The sequence below is a fragment of the Triturus cristatus genome, chromosome 2_1, assembly GCF_964204655.1.
Source record: "Triturus cristatus chromosome 2_1, aTriCri1.1, whole genome shotgun sequence".
In the NCBI taxonomy this organism is placed as follows: Eukaryota; Metazoa; Chordata; class Amphibia; order Caudata; family Salamandridae; genus Triturus; species Triturus cristatus.
The window spans coordinates 584,791,444-584,808,554 of record NC_140581.1 but is presented as its reverse complement, the minus strand read 5'-3'; the positions used below and the strand labels follow the sequence as shown (position 1 = coordinate 584,808,554).

At 44.7% G+C, this 17,111-nt stretch overlaps 1 protein-coding gene and 1 non-coding gene across 4 annotated transcripts in view; one reads left to right on the top strand and one right to left on the bottom strand.

Annotated features, from left to right (window-relative positions):
• Window positions 1-17,111, top strand: part of KIAA0825 (KIAA0825 ortholog) — a 2,097,552-nt gene that overhangs the window by 742,141 nt on the left and 1,338,300 nt on the right. The window lies entirely within an intron of this gene.
• LOC146865654 (small nucleolar RNA SNORD18) lies at window positions 14,938-15,008 on the bottom strand. Its single transcript, XR_014977549.1, has one exon. It is a non-coding gene; the product is annotated as a small nucleolar RNA SNORD18 (small nucleolar RNA).

Here is a 17,111-nt window from a genome sequence, read left to right as displayed (position 1 = left end):
TTTATTCCGCACAATATTATTCATTAATGCGGCACTGTGTGCATTCTGTACTGTAAATGTCTTTGTGCAAGTGTTCACATGTCTGTAGTCTAAAACTAGGCTGTATGAATTATTGGGTTTCATTACAGGAAACAAAGGATTATTCATTGAAAAGGTGCACGTTTCTATTACACCTTGGTATTCAAGTTGATCTATGATCTCCCTGACCTGTTTCTTGTTTAATAGGGTACTGTCTCTGTGGAGTTGTAGTCGTTTTTACTGGAATTACATGGTGAGGTGACTCATCATCCCACCCTACATGGTTGCAATATAATGCTGGAGCAAGTGCTACCACCCACTCATGCGCTTATGTATGTTTTAAGTATATTGGAACGAGGTTGGAAAAAGCTGGTAAAATTACGGTTTCTCCCTTTGCACTCTGTAACAATTTCAGGTGACCAATCTTTTTCAGCCAAAAGGATGTCATAGCCATAAGTCAGGTTCTCCGAAAAGAGACCTTTAATTTTCCTGGGTTTGTCCCCTCCATTTGGAGTGTTATTTCATATAACAGGTATGGGACACTTACCCTGGTTTCAGGTGTCTCCACCGCGATGTGTTCATTCAACGCCTCTGTGACCAGAAATTCCGTCAGGTTCTGGTGAGCTATTGTTACTTCTGCTGCACTGTCTAGCATCGTCAAAGCCCATTCCCCGTTCAGAAGTTGAGTCTTCAGAATTCTGGACATGTCTAACTTTAAGACCTGCTACCTTCTTCTTTTTAAATTGAGGTTTTGATTATGATTTATCTTCTTTTTTGATATTATAGTTCGAAGTAAGCTGTGTGACTCTGGACTTTGTCCGTTCTTCTTGTCTGTGTTCTGACCGTCCTTCCCTCTCTGAGTTTCTTGATGACCCCTGAAAGGAACTTGTATCAGTATCCTGATACCTGTCAAGTTTTTTTGTTTGAAATCTCTTCTAATAATTAAACAATCAAACAGCAGTATAGAACGATGACAGTAATAACATCAGCATCAAGCAAGGAGATTACAAACGTTTTATTCCATGTCGTGTCGCAAATGCTTATTAGTTGGCTCTAGGAACCACTAATGGCTATCAGGATTCACCGGTCAACATGCATATATCTTATCTAGGGAAAGAAAAGAGAGGTCGGTCCTGTGATAGTATAATAACATAAGTAGTGACAGATTGCTTTCGCCTTGTATAGCAGTTTTACAATGGGGGAAGATACTAACCACATAGTGAAAGAAAAAGAGAAGGAAGCCCCACGAGAAGTAGGGAAAAGAGCAGGGGGGGAGAAGGGGAAGGGAGTATTCTAACCCCAACTAAAAAGGGGCAGGAGGATATGAAAGTGGTCTCGATAAGAGGGGGGAGATATAGAGGGAATTGTTTGGGCCCTGTCGGGTTTGGGGGTATTCCCCAGCTCTGGTCTCCGGAAGTGTATTGCCCCTTGGAAGGGGGAGGGAGACAGCGAGGGCTCGATAGGTCTTTCACCTGTTTCGTCTCAGTCCAAGAGTTGCTCCCCCCTTGGGAGCAGAGCATCCTCAAATAATTGATGAGCTCGCAGGCGAGGAGGGACAAAGCGGGCATGTTCTAGTTTGGATAGATGTTGTACCAGGGGCTGCCAAACCCATATGAATTTGGCGTCAGTCTGAATAATGCGACTGGAGAGGAGCACCATTGCCATTACATGCCACAGGCGGGTGAGCCACACCGAAGTTGGGGCAGGTAGGGCTTTTTTCCAATGAAGCGCGATGGTCTGTTTTGCTACTCCTAACATATGGAGTATCAAACGCCAATCTGAGTGGGTCATGGCCTTAAGAGCCTGTGGACGAAGTCCCAGAACCACCACTCCGGGAGTGTTCGGTATGGGGAACCCTATGGCATCTTTGATGTGGCTCAGCAGCTCTTTCCATAAGATCTTCAAGAGTAGGCTAGACCACCATATGTGGAGGAACGACCCCTTGTCTGCCCCACATTGCCAACAGAGAGCTGTGGAAAAAGGGAACATTTTCTGGAGTTGAAGGCGGGTATAGTACCAACGCATCTTCAGATTATAGGCAGACTATTGTTGTGTATGGTCTACCTCCCCATCCATTTTCAACCCGTAGTATTTTAACCAGGGGTCCAGGTCTTAGTGAATTTCTTCGGGCACCGTCTCGCCTTGTATGTCACCTTTTCTGTGACCATATAAAGGTCTATGCTTGTCCTCCACTCCATAATTGTAGGGAGGTTCGGGCCTCCCCAGTGTTGGGCTATATCCCTTTTTGCAACCACCAACCCTAAGTTTAATATTAGGATTTCACAGCAGAGGAGGTCCACTTCGGTGGGAACACCCAACAGGATATGTTTAGTGTCCATAGACAGCTGTGCCTCTAGTATTTCTTTCAACTCCCCTACTATCTGCGATAAGTATATTTTTATGTACTGGCATTCCCAGAGTGTATGAATATATGTTCTGCTCTCCGTCTTACAACGTAGGCAGTGTGTAGTCCAGCCCTGTTAAAGTATACCCTATGAAGGATCTTGAATTGTATCAAGCACAATCGTAGCTTAATAGCCACCTCCCTTGGGTGCATCAAGGCTGCTTCCCAGTTAATGTCTTCTAGTGGTCCGGTGGTGTTTTCCCATTTGATCCTAAGGATTTTCAGCCTATCAGGAATGTTATTAATTAAGGTTTTGTACATCCATGAGACAGTTTTGTTAGGTATTTCTTCCTACCATAGCCTATCCTCTAAGGGCGCGAACTCTGGGATATCGGACTTATCTATCTTCTCTGCCCTCCATGCATGTTTCATTTGGAGATATTTATATCTTTGGGTGTCGTTCAACTGGTATTCAGATCGGAGTGTGTTGAAAGAAATCAGGGCGCCCTCCTCCAGGATGTCGCCTGGCCTAGTATTCCCAACTGTCTAAAGCCCTGCAGCCTACCGATCTCTGGCAGTCTTATCCCCTCCCACAGTCGAGTCTCTTGTCCCATTGCATTTGTCGTTCTGCCCCCTTCCAAGCCTCTACAGTCCTCTGGGTGGCGGGCAGGAGTCGTCGTAGTCCCCTGCCCCCATAGATGAAGATACGTGTGTTTTTGGAATTGGCGCTTTCCAAGGCATAGGAGGGGTGGTCTCCTAGCATGTGTCCCCATTTGTTAATTAAGACAAGATGGGCAGCCCCGTAGTATGATTGTATATCCGGTAGAGCGATCCCCCCATTATACTGATTGGGCATAAAGGGTCTGTAGTGCCACATCCTAGCGGAATTCTACCAGAACCCACCTGATGTTATGGGTATGGCTCGCTGCGTCATTAATGGTTGTATAGAGACCTAGATAATGGAATCCCTCTTGGATCACACAGAGTTGCCCCGGAAGTTCTTGAGTTTCCAGGGTTCCACCCACCGAATAGAGGCTTGATTTGTCCCAATTCTTCGAATGTTTGCAGAATCACGGGAAGTGTCTCATTGGGGTCGGTGACATACATAAGGATGTCATCTGTGTAGAGTGAGATTACGTCGCTCGTTTCGTCATAAAGCCGGATTGGTCACAGTGGATGAGGGATGTGATCACTGGTAGAAGGAGTGTAGCCAGGATAGTTGCCAGAATATTTGCTTCTACGTTTAGTAGCGATATAGGTCGATAAGACCCACAATCTTTGGCGGGCTTCCCTGGCTTATGAATCAGTACCACTGTAGCATTACGGAGGTCCGGCTGGCGCATCCCCTCTCTCTGTGCCGCCAGGTACATATTCAAGAGGTGTGAGGCCAGTAAGCTAGAGTTGTGTTTAAAGAATTCTGCGGACAGCCCATTCGAGCCCGGGGTTTTCCTTGATTTCTGCCTACCAATTGCATCTATAACTTCTGCCAGGGTAAGGTCATTTTCAAGGGCTGCTCGATCATCTCGGGAGAGAGTGGGGGTATCTATTGCCCGTAGGTAACTACAAATTTGGGGCTCGTCTGCTAGCGATCTGGCTTTGTAGAGTTCTGTATAGTAGCGTGCGAAAGCATCCACTGTAGTCGGAGCTGTCGCGTGATTCAACTTGTTTTCCTATATGGAGGCTACCTACCTCGTTTTCCACTTCTTTCTACCCAACCGTTTCCCGGCCCTGTCACCCGTCTCATACAGACAGTATTGTGTGGCCCAGAGCTGGGCTTTCACTTCTTAGTTCACTAGTGCCTTATGGTCCCTGCGTGTTACCACGATCTGACAATGCGTAAGTGGGTTGGCACTGGAACCTAGGTGCCCCTCCATTTCTAGGAGCCTGTGCTCCAATGCCTCAATCTCGTGGGTCTCTTCCCTCCTTTTGTGGGCTATTATATTTTGCACCCTATCTCATGGCACAGTCTTGTAGGCGTCCCATAAGGTGACGGCTGAGGGCATCAAGCCCTCATTTTTGCAGAAATACAACTCTGAGTCTATCCGAATCTCACACGCAATCACCCTGTCCTTTAGGTCCCATGCACTCAAACTTCACCCCTGCTGCCGTCCATGTGTTCTCCTTCCAATGGTCAGCCAGGAGGGTGAGTGGTCTGATATGCCCCTTGCTAAGTATTCTGCCTTTTCTACCATCTCTACCTCTCCTGCTGAAGCAAAGAAGTAGTCTAATCCAGAAAATACCTTATGAGCACCCGAGAAGAATGAGTAGGTGCGGTTAGTAGGGTGGTGTTGGCGCCATAAATCAGTAAGGTCGAGTGTGCACAGAAACTCAGCCAAGGGGGTAGGCCCATGTGTCCCTGAACTTGTGTGTGTGCGGTCTATATGTGGGTCTATCACATCATTAAAATCGCCTCCCACTATTTGTGTTGAAGGTCCAGACTGCAGGAGTATCCCGGGTACCTTATCCAGCATCTGGTTTTGTACCCGTGGGGATGTGTAGACGCTAATCATAGTAAGTTCTCTCCGGCCCCACGTCCCCTTTACCGCAACAAATGTACCATCGGGATCCATCCAGGTTTTATTAGTGCGGAAGGGGGGTGTTTTTTTAAATTAATATGCCCACTCCCCTAGATTCAGAGGAGAATCCAGCATGTGCTATATGCACCCCTCCCCAAAAAGATGCAGTGTGTGCCTATCAGGTGTGTTTCCTGCAGGAGCTTAAGTCTCCTGAAATATCTGGTTACCAGTCCCCTCTTCATTTTGTTGCCTAGCCCATTGGCATTCCATGTCAACACTGACTAGTCCCCCTCATTCATCACGTGTGTCTGAGTTCCCTGCGATGGCTCAAGTGTGTCCTGTGCAGACTCCGGCTGCTTGTCTCCTGTCTATGATCTTGGTATCCCCAACACGTTTCTGATAAGAAGAAGACTTCCCTAAATGCTTCCTTATGTCCCCTATCTCCCAACAAGTTCCCCTCTCCCCACTCTCTCCCACTACCCACAGACATCTCCCAAATGGTGAACATGACAACACTGGCGTAGGTAAAGCCTGAGAGGTCTTTCTCCCCTCCCTCCCCCTAGATAAATCCTTTGCAAACAAAGAAGTGTAAACTTAATACAAGGCTAGTCACCCACTGGCATAGCATACAAATGTCAAGGGACACTTAGTGCTGTCTTACTGTCCCTCAGCAACCAGCATGCCCCAGCATCTCAACCTTCTTTGCCTCTCTTGAGCAGCTGTTGTTGTGGGAGCTCTTAGATAGCATTCTCTGAACTTGGCTCTTCCATACGGGTAATATATCGGAGAAGTGGGTGATGGCTATCTGCATGTGCTGAGTATTCCTTATCCGATGGGTTAGAGGTGGCTCGTTCTTGGTCTTTGAGCTGTTTCTTTCTGGTTTTTGTATGTGGCGCTTCTTCGGCTGTGTCTGTGATTTGGACCCTCCCTCTCATACGTTGTTCACAGTGAAAAGGTATCCCCATATGTTTCCTGCGTGGCTGACCGAGTCAGCATACCCTTTTCCCCTTCTGTTGAATGGGGCTCGAACCATCAGGGGTACCAATGTGAGAAGTCCACGTTGAATCCAACCAACGTCTCAGAGGAGGGCGCTCTTTGATCCAGGTCCATGCCTCCTCCAGCATCTGGAGGAAAAAAGAGTTACCCTGAAAGATGACCTTGAGCTTCGCCGGAAAGAGTAGCATATTCTGGATAGGAAGAGTTCTCAATTTCGCCTTCATGGAGTCAAACGTTTGCCATTGTTTTGTACCTCCTGAGAGTAATCGGGGAACACCATTATCTTGGCATTGGCATGTTTGATTTCCTCAGTTCGCCATAACTCCTGGAGGATTAGGTTGCGGTCTTGAAAATTAAGAAATCGTGCAATCGGAGGCCGCGGGGGCTTCCAGGCAGCAGCCGAAAGCTGGGCATCCTGTGGGCTAGTTCAGTTATGTAGCAGGGTGAGAACTGAGCAGCCTGGAGGGACTCTCTAAGCCATGTGGTCACGAAGAGTCCTGGATCCACTTCCTCTTTCCCTTCTGTGAACCCTAAAAAGCGTAGGTTGTTTCTGCACGGCCTGTTTTCGGCTTCATCGACCCTACCAGCTACCTCTTTCATGGAAGCAGCAAGACCAGTGACTTCTTTACGCAAGTTGTGGGATACGTCTCCTACCTCAGAAATACGATTTTCAGCCTGAGTCACTCTCTCTGAGACATTGCGTATATCTTGGTGCAACAGGGTCACCTCGGAGCGTATTCCAACCATTTTCCCCTCCAGGGTCTCCCTGGATGCATGTATCTCCTGTAGGAGGGCCACGTTATCAGGCAAGGCAGTGGCTTCTCTCTCTGCTTCAGATGGTGGGGGTACCACTTTCGCATATCAGTCCATCTTCCCCTGTTTCGACGGTCTGGGGTCTTTGTCTATGGCCATCGTGTGTCTGTGAAAATAAAGCCGCCACGCAGGGTCGATGGACCCATCCCTCATGTCCTCTGGGAGTCTATCTCTAGGTGGCTGTTTGTCTCTCTGAGTAGTCCCGTGGTCCAGTGTGCAGCAGTCAGTCCCTCTGGCAGTCATTAGGGTGGGCCTTGTCTGCTTCAAGTCCCTCCCAGAGAGGGAGGGACTTTTAAATATTTTTTTTAGTCATGTTGAGTTGCAATTGAAATCTCCTTTCACATTTCTCTATGGTCTGTTAAAATGGGAGTATCAATATTTGGGCCATAGGATTAATCAGCGTGGCATGGCTATTTCCCCAAATACCCTGAACTATAATGTACCTTCCCTCTGGTTTGGCTACCATGCTCATATGATGGAACTGGGTCCTCAGCTGATCATAACTGCCCACCTCTCAAATAGAAGTTATAAGAGGTGGAATAGTGAGGACTACCCTGGCCTCTCACGAATCCTCTTCCTGTCCTCGATGTTAAATGAGTTTCCTGTAAGAAAATTACCTCTGCACTAGGGCTGTTCAAGTAGACCAGTAGCAATCTAGATTTTTCTGGATTATATCAACCACCTAATCTTCCATGTTAAATATTTCACTATTCTGTGTTCAACAGTACTCAGTCACTACACTAGCATGTGAAATCCATGCAAATAGCAGTAGAAAAGAAAATGTGGTTCAAGCAAAAGGAGAGGTCTAGGCTCTGATCTCTCGTCTGTCTGGATCTGGTCCAGGCTTGACAAGCGGCCAATGTGTGGAGGACTTTGGGAATAGTGAAAATAGCTAAACCACTGGGAAACAAGAGATACCCTTAACTAACTCTGTGGACTACTCTAATGGGAACAGCTCTGAAAGCTCGCCCGGTTCCAATGAAGAGCTAGGTAATAAGACCAAGTCAACCTCACTAGATTTGGCACATGAAACAGATGAGCAGCCTTCTTCTAGGGCATTTGTGGTCCAACTTCTTCAAAAAGCCTTTCCGGATCTGTCCGATTGGGACTGGGGCTGGGACTGCCAGGTTCAAAGAGTACACAGGCTCCCTATTACTGCGCAGAGGCTCAACGCTCGGTATCCTCGGCCTATTCTAATTTTCTTCGGGAGTTATTTGTCAAGACAGGCACTGTCTTATAAGGCCCGGCCAAATTTGCCAGTAGAGGTTGATTTTTTTTAGATCTAATTTGAGCCGCATTACAATGGAAAAAAGATGGAAAATGAGACAACTCATCGATCCATTTAAAGCGACTGGGGCTCAAGTTTTTCTGCAGGAGCCTGCCAGATTGCAAGTTATCAAGGATGGGCAGTTACAATTTTTTGTTTCGGACCACGAGGCCAAGCAAATGTATTAAGCAAATGGCAAACGGCATGAACATTTGGCAGGACTGACAGATCTGATAAGAATTGATAAAGTAGACAATGTTCTATTTTTATTTTTTTGCAAGGGGGACCGGTAGGTGTAGACTAGAAAAGTATAGAGGCTGGGTTCGGGGCACTCTGCGGCGGCTAGGGGTCTAGCTTGTTATATTTCAATTTTTTTCTTGTGGCTGTGGGGGGCTAGCCGAGGTTGGCTCTGCGGTGCGCTGAGACGTTTGCTGCCATTTTCAGCGGCAGCTTTTTGGGGAGGGAAATTCCTTCTTTAGGAAACTGGGAGGGGGAGGGAAGGTCGTTCTTCAGGGGGGTGCACATGGGCACTCCTGGGAGGGTGAGGGGTACAAAGAAAGAAAAAGTCAAAAAGAAGGTTTGCAGTTTTTTGTTTTGGTGGTGGGATCTTTGGGATTGTTACGTTTTTGCTTTGAGGTTTGGTAATTATGCTAATGGTTGTGGCAAGGATTAGGTGCCTATCTTGGAATGTGTCAGGGTTGAATAGAGGATCTAAAAGACAATTAGTACGGGAACAGCTTAGGGCTTATAAACACCATATAGTACTTTTAACGGAAACGCATTTAGCGTACAAAGATCGTGGCTTACTCAATCAATTGGGCTTTCAGAATGTAATATGCACTTCACAAATTGTGTCAATCAGGGGGACTTCCATTTTGGTGTCTAAAACACTGGATTGTCAAATCCATAAGGTATTAGCGGATCAAAGAGGGAGGTGGGCCATAGCTCAAATTGAGATTAATACTTTGAAATATGTGTTCTGTGTTTTATATGGCCCTAATGTTTACGATCCGACATTATTTGATCATATTTGTCTAGAATTAATGGAAATGGCAGGGTGTGTTCGTTGTAATGGGAGATTTTAATTGTGTTATTAACTATGGCACAGATTATACTAGCCGGCCACTTACTCCAAGAATGACGAAGGTGAGGACTTCCATTTTAGAACTAGGGCGATTGCACTCGCTGCAAGATACGTGATGTTCTCTATTTCCAACTACACCGGGGTACACGTACTACTCTATGCCACAACGGCAGTACTCCAGGATTGACATGGCTTGGGTTCCAGATACCATTCTGGTGGGGTCAGATATGGAGATTTGTCCTAGGATCACATCTGATCACAACCCCATAATATTTTCTTTTTTGGCTAATCCTATTCCTAAAACGGCCCGTACTTTTCCACTGTATTTGGTTACGGACTCTGAATATTTGGCCTTTATTTAAAAAACAAATCTCAGAATATCTTACAGATAATATATGGTCTGCTTCACCATTCGTGGTATGGGATGCTATGAAAGCATTTATTCGTGGAGTCACTCAACAGTTTGTTTGGCAACAAAATAGAGAACGGGAGAAACTAAGGAAGCTTATCAAAGGCTTATTATTTGTGAGCTTCAACATGCTGAGGCTGTCCGAATGTGAAAGGTAGATCAAGACTCGCTGTATGCATCTCTTCTGGAGCACAGGGCCGCGATTAATAGGGTACTGAAAGAGAAGGTAGCGGCTTGTTTTACTAAGCATAAGACACTGCAATATGAGCATGGGGATAGGATAGGGAAAGTCTTAGCACATCAGCCGCCTTAAAACTAAGATTAAAGCTATTAAAGGCGAGGGTGGAATTGTATACAGCTGCCCCCAGGAGATCGCCGATCAGTTTTCCATCTTCAACCAGCAACTATATTCTCCCGATCCAACACAAGATTTGACTGATATGCAGAGTTATTTGCAAGCGAGTAATTTACCGACCTTGACGGAAGAGTATTCTTTTTTATTAGAGCAGAAGATTACAGTGGAGGAAATTACGGAAGCAATTGGGGGGCTCCCGTTAGGGAAGGCGGCTGGTGACGATGCTATTCCGGCTGAATTTTATAAGTGCTGCAAAAGCCTCCTAGCCCCGGTGCTTCGAGATGTAATTGCCCAAGTGGGGGTTACTGGTCGGGTCCCAAATTCATGGAATATGGCCAACATAGTCTTTTTTCTAAAAAAGAAAAAGATAAAGCTCCAGAGAAATGGGCATCGTATCGCCCAATCTCTTAACGCAATCTTTTTGCTAAGATATTGGCCACCCGGTTAGCTCCAATGATGGCCAGCCTGGTTTCTCCCCAGCAGCATGGGTTTATTCATGGGAGAGACACCACTGTCCATGTTAATGCGGCTGTGGCGGATTTGGATGCTGCAGGGAAGTTAAAAATCAACCTGGGCATGGTCTTATTGGATGCAGAAAAAGCATTTGACCGGGTGTCCAGGGAATATCTCTGGGCAACAGTCATAGCATTTGGTGTTAAGGAAAAATTCCGGAACCTGGTTGGGGCTATGTGTCAAACTACTCCTTTTTCTATTCGCTGTGGCACAAGGCAGAGCTGTCCCCTTTCTCCCCTTCTTTTTGCTCTCTATATAGAGCCATTTATTAGTCCATTGCTGGCCAATAATACGATTTGTCCATTGAATATTGGACAGCGTCCCATGAAACTCAGGGCATATGCAGATGATATTGCTATCTTCACTGAGGAGCCAAAGGAGGCTATAGAGGGCATTAATAGGAAAGGCAAAGAGGTTTGCCCTTTTCTAAGGTTATAATTTGAATAGTAATAAAACCCATGTCCTTCTTAATTTTCAGCCGGAATTTCTGGTTGAAGGGACTTGTTCGACCGCTACTTAGTTGGGGGTACGAATTTCGCCTAAGATTGAACTCATCCACTCTTTAAATTATGATTTTCTATTAGCTACTGTTATTAAGCAACTGAAGCTGTGGCACAAGCTCCCATTAAGTATCTTAGGGAGATGCAACATCATAAAGATAAAGATACTTCCTAAGTTCTCGTATCTATTTAGGTCGATCCCGCTACGGATTCCTAATTCGTTTTTTAGTAAGTTAGATGGGGCCTTGAGCAGTTTCATCTGGGGCTATAAAAAATCAAGACGTGCCATCGGATCTATGAAGCTCCCATATAATCAGGGTGGCTTAGACCTCCCTGATTTCAAACTTTATTTTTGGGCCGCTTTTGTTGGCCGTTTGCGCAGTCTTTTGAATCCAGAGCAAACTGATTTTTGGCATTGGTTGGTTCTTGGGTCCGAGAGCCAGATGTATACCAAATCAATGACCCTAATTATTTTAAACGTGTACGGTTTAAGACCATCAGAGACTGTGTATATATTTGGCAGGGCATTAAAACCAGATCCTCCTTATCTCTTATACATTACAAACTTCCCCTCTGGGGCAACCCAATGTTTACGGGGTATTTCAGGATGCTTCGGCCCGTCAATGGGCTATGTATGGTGTGTACTGTCTCGAGCAATTATTTGGTTGCAATGGCCTTAAGTCATTTGAGAATCTTCAGCTAATGTTTGATATTCCTCAACGGTTGTTTTTTAAATATATAGAGGTTTGGGATTATTTTATTAGAAACTTAGCTGTTCGGAGTGTCTCTGGTTCTGATATGTGGGAGTGTTTGTATTCCCAGAACTGGTGGGCTATCATTAGTAAGGCGTATCAAATCCTCCGTCAGCCTAGAGTAGAGGGCTGTCAGAAACTAGCTTCTAGATGGAGCGAGAACTTGGGGGAAAATATTGCTATAGAAAAGGTGAAGATAGCTTTTGATACTATTGCCCGTTCTGTACACTCAGTGAATTTACGACTGCAGCAGTTCCGGACACTTTGCTTACTTTATTACACCCCGGAGAGGATTGTCAGATGGTCTCAAGGGGCGGCCGGATTGGGAGGGTCCAGGGAGGGACGCGTCATGGTTGCCCAAAATGTGGGCTATATGCTGCCGGTATTACTCATATGTTTGTTATGTGTCCTGCTTTAAGTCTTTTTTGGGATCAAATATCAGCAGTAATTAAACTTAGACTTGGGTGTGAATTCATATTCACGATAGCCGAAAAGATGCTAGGACACATGGAAGATTGTGGTCGGTATAGTTCTATAATGGCTATCATGTTGGTTGCTGCCCGGCTTTCGATAGCTAGAGCTTGGATCTCTCCCAAACCCCCCACAGTGATGGAATGGTGTCTAATTGTTAAAGAAACGGGGGAAAGGGAGAAGGCGCTAGCTAAAGCAAGGGGTATTTAGGCAGTGCAAAAATATAGGTCCATTTGGGGCTACTGGAAAGAGTCCTTGGGCCAATAGGAGGGGGGATTCTAGTTGCTGGCTCTCTGTGATTCCCTTGATATTTGTTTACTTATAATCTTCTCGAAATGTATGTTTTTTGTTTACCGACTTTCCTATGTATATTTGAACGTGAAACATTTCAGGAGAATTCCCACCTTCTATTTTATTGTGCATTTCTTTTTGTTTGTACTTCATTTTGACGATAAAAAAATATTTAAAAAAAGAAAATGTCCCCCACTGCCCACCAATGGAAGTACTCCATCTGCTTTCAAACTTCTTACAGTCACTACTATGTATCTGTGTGAATGGCATATCACTAGCTACCTCTACGCAGCTCCTCTCAGCATATTGATGCTTTGGGTTCAGTGTTTCTAGTAAATATTTCTGGTCTCAATTCACATTATAATGTCCTTTCTCTCTTCCGTCTCAGAAACTCTACAGCCAGGGTGTCAAAGCTTTTGGCCACAATCAGTTCGTCAACAGGTTGAAGATCGTCTAAAGTCTGAACAGCCCCCTCCTGCAGCGTGCAACTGACCTATCTCTATGTGACGGCTAATAATTTTCTTCTAGCGACCTGGGTTGCTTGGAAATTGTGTTGTGATTGTAATCCTTATAAACCTCATCACTGTTTGAGGGTAGGTAAAGTGGTGTAGTTTGCCATGGTGCTTTTTCTTTATTTTGGCTGGATACAGCGTGGTGTACTCATCACCAAGCTGTTGAAGTTTTTTCTTGACCGGTGTGAAAGTTCTTCCTACACCGCTAGTGTCAAGTCTGGAAGCAGTGACACTAAAGTTCAATATATGCACATTAATGGATGAAGTGAACTCCTGGAGATGGTTGAGGTGCTAGGGAGTGACGTGCATGTTCCACAATGAACAGCATGGAAAGGACTGACTCGCCAAACACATCATTAATCAGATTTTCCACATTAAGCTCCATTTTACCTATGGCCCTAGACTCCGGTATGCCTCTTATCTGTACGTAGTTCCTCTTCAACCTTACCACCAAATCTTTGTTTTTCGCCTGTAATGTCTCCAAAACTTTCTCCAGTTTATGCAGTTTTGCACTTGTTCCACTTGAGACATCCTCTGCATTTGAGATATGCTTTTCAGCCACATCTACGCAAATGTTTTTCACATTTCCTTCCCATTTTCTCCACCAATAGTGCACTACTCGCTGTCTGTCATTGAATAGTCATCATCCCCACACAAGGCTCTTGGAGTGTGCAGCTGGTCGAAATTTAGTTTAGTTTGTTTTTGCCCCTTTTTACCCATTTTTACTGCTTTACTGCTCATATATTCTGAAGTAGATCTAATCTTCTCACTTGGATTGAGGCAAAGTAAATGTGTATCACGTTTAAGTGACTTTCACTTAAGGGCAAATCTAGTTTAAGTTGTCCTGTATGTTCAAACAAAATTCTTGAAGAGCACGAGGTCATGGAGGAGAGACAGCAATGATGTGCTAAAGTATGTCGGTTCTTGCATTTACCATGCGCTTTCCTTGTGTTGATTGGGCAGATGAGGTAGGAAAAATTCAGTGCATAACTGACTAATTCTCTTATTGGAACAGAATTATTCCCAAAGAGTAAATCACAACTTTCTGTTGCCGGGCATCTGTAAATGTGGGTGACACAAGCATTGTTGGGTGGTTTCAGTCTCCTGTTGGACTCAGGATCAGCAGCTTGACCCAGAGCATGCAGACAGCACAGCTGACCGCAATGCTTGCTACCACTGTGCTGCAACTAGCCTCCAGCAAAGGGCCCTAACTCCACATAGGAGTCAACCCATCAGCCTCCACTGGAACACCTTGGTGCAGGTGCACCTCCCCACCTCCCCAAGCCTCCGTGCCCCCAATCGGAGCACAGCCCAAAGCTTATTCTGCCCCTCGCTGTCCAAGGATTTTGTTTGTGGCCGGCAAGCACACTTGCGGGTATCAAGCTCATGGTTGAGGTAATCACATATTTTTCAGCTCTCCTGTTGGACCCAGGATCAGCAGCTTGACCCAGAGCATGCAGACAGCACAGTTGACCGCAAGGCTTGCTACCATTGTGCTGCAACCAGCCTCCAGCAAAGGACCCTAACTCCACATAGGAGTCAACCCATCAGCCTCCACTGGAACACGTTGGTGCAGGTGCACCTCCCCACCCAAGAACTGTGAACTACAAGCAAAGTTCTTTTATGACAAAACTAAAAAAGATATGTATGGCATCCAGAAGAAAGGGGATGTCCCTCCTACAAAAAGGAAAACAGGCAAATTCAAATGGAAAACGTGTGACCTTGTTTTTAGGACTCCCTAAAACACTCACCTATGGCCTTCCTTACACAAAGAAGACCCTACCAATCATATCCAATCTGTAGCAACACACATACCACATTGGCAGCAGATTCCAAACAGTTAACCATGAACGAAGAATTTTCTGAGACCATCTGAAAAGAGGGCAGATCAAACCTTTGCTAAAGAAGCCTGCTGAATAGTACAACTAAACATCTTCATAGAGCTTCTTTACAAAATCATCTGCTAGACTGAAGAAATTCTGGCTTCATGGAGGGTTGCATCACTGAAACATGAACTACTATGGTGCGTGATGATGAACTATGCACAAATGAGAGGCTTGGTTCTTTTTACCCATTATATATATTGATTTACTAATGCCATTAGAATTTATACTTTTATCATGGATTTTAGGAACACAGACCAATAAAGTAGAAATCATCATTCTGAGAAGCTGTAATATTGATCATCCATTTTGTAGTTGAAATGCCCGACAAATGCCTATTGTGCACACACGAACTCATTCTGAAATTAACTGGCACGACCACCACAATCACATATTCCGAAATAGTACATGTAGAAAAAGCTTCATACCTGCTAATTCTCTGACAACATAGGGATGTCTGTTATTTTTTTGCAAGTTAGTGTGAACAAAGTTCACAATCTGGACAATTAGGAGCTTGAACACAGAAGGCAAGGTGACATTTTTTCCCAATACCTCCCCCTTTTAAGAGTACACAGATATCAAGGGACGGGCGCAGGCCTAAAGAATAAAGAAATTCAGCATTAATCGAACTCAAGAGTAAGTAAGTTTATTTGCAAAGTTAATAAACACCGTTGCAATACAAAAAACATAAAATTTTAACAATTCTACATACAGTATTAAAAGATCTTTATAATATACTCTTTTTTCCTTTTTAAAAACAATACAGTGACTTATTAGACAATTCAGTTAGCTCATGCTGTTAGTGGTCAAGTTATTGATTAAGACCCACTACATCTCGTCACATCTTATGCCAGGGATCAATAAAAGTGCTTCAAAATATTTAAAGTACTTAAAAAGTTTTATAAAATGCTTGGTGCCGAGCCCATCGGAAACAAGAGAAGGGACTATCCTCATTCAAGCATTCGTAATAATATTGCTGTTTTGTTTGGATGCTATCTTGTAATAGATTATGATTCTGCTGAAGGCATTTTCTTTTCCACCGCCCTCACAAACTTCACCAGACTACAGTTCAGCTGCGGGTCGTTAGGAGCAAAACAGGCAAGAACTGCTTGTCTCCTGGATCTTAACCCACGTTGATTGAAGTGGCGTTTTAACAGGAGCTTTCGTTCTTCCAAAAGCTCTTTGCAGGTACATAACAAGTGCAGCAGATCTTCTGGCGATGAGCCGCATAGACGGCAGGAGGAGCCCGCCTTTTCCTATAGCCAATGCTGAGAAAATGTTGAATACAGGGTAACAAGCTAAGTCTGTACTTAATGAACTTCATCTTGGTAGTTTTGGCATAACCCAAGTCCAGATAGTTTTGAGGTACTGGTGAATAGTACGTATTCAGGGTCATCCTTTTCGAGAGGGATGCCTTATCCTCAACCCACAAGAGATATTTAACCGTTTTTCCAGACTAATTTTTTAAGTGTTGAGTTGTTTATCGGAGTGTCCCAGAGTTGGTTAAGGCCAGTATTGGTCAGACTGTTTTTGAGGCATTTGGCAGCCGGTGCAGTGGATTGTTGTTGTAACTCCTTCCATAGATATTCGTTTAGAGTTCCTTGGTTTGATATCCACACTTTGTCCCAGGTAATTATGTACGCCCCCTGTCTTGCCAAAGACTGTTTCTGAACACCAAACTCTAGCCTGATTTATGCTGGTGAAGTATATTTAGGTAGACCAAGAATAATCCTATATGCAGCTATGACTGTGTTGCCAAGGGTTTTTGTGTCTCTCCCTCTCTGTGCTTCACTTCCGTAAGTAATCGTTGGCAGACGTTTGGTGTGTATCACTTGTGCCAGTGGCAGGAGCGACGGGCCAGTTAATTTGCGGTTAAATGTTTTGAAAGAGATTGCTAAAGCAAGGCCTTTGCCTCTAATGCTGTGCAATAAAGTGGCCACCTTTGTCAATCTTAACGCCTAGATATTTATTTTCTGACGTATTCTCAATACGGGTTCTGCCCCAAAACCAGGCTGCCGGTTTCTTTCTGTTTTTACTAACCGTCATAGTCCTTGTTTTTTCAAGATTTATGGTTAGTTCATTTACTTTAGAATAGTCCTGCGTAGCGTTCACAAGGCGTTGCAAACCTACTTGTGTGTGGCTGATCAGGACTATATCGTCCGCATAGAGGAGACACGGTAGTGTTACCCACCTAACCAGGGAGCGTGATAGTTGCAGCTGTTTAGTATCAGGACAAGGTCTGCTAAGAACAAGTTGAACAGTGTGGGGGCTAAGACGCATCCCTGTTTGAGTCCTTTATTAGTTAATATGCGTCTTGACAGAAGTGAACCATCACCCAACTTTATCTGAACCCATGTGTCAGTGTCAAGACTGATCAACGCGTTTAA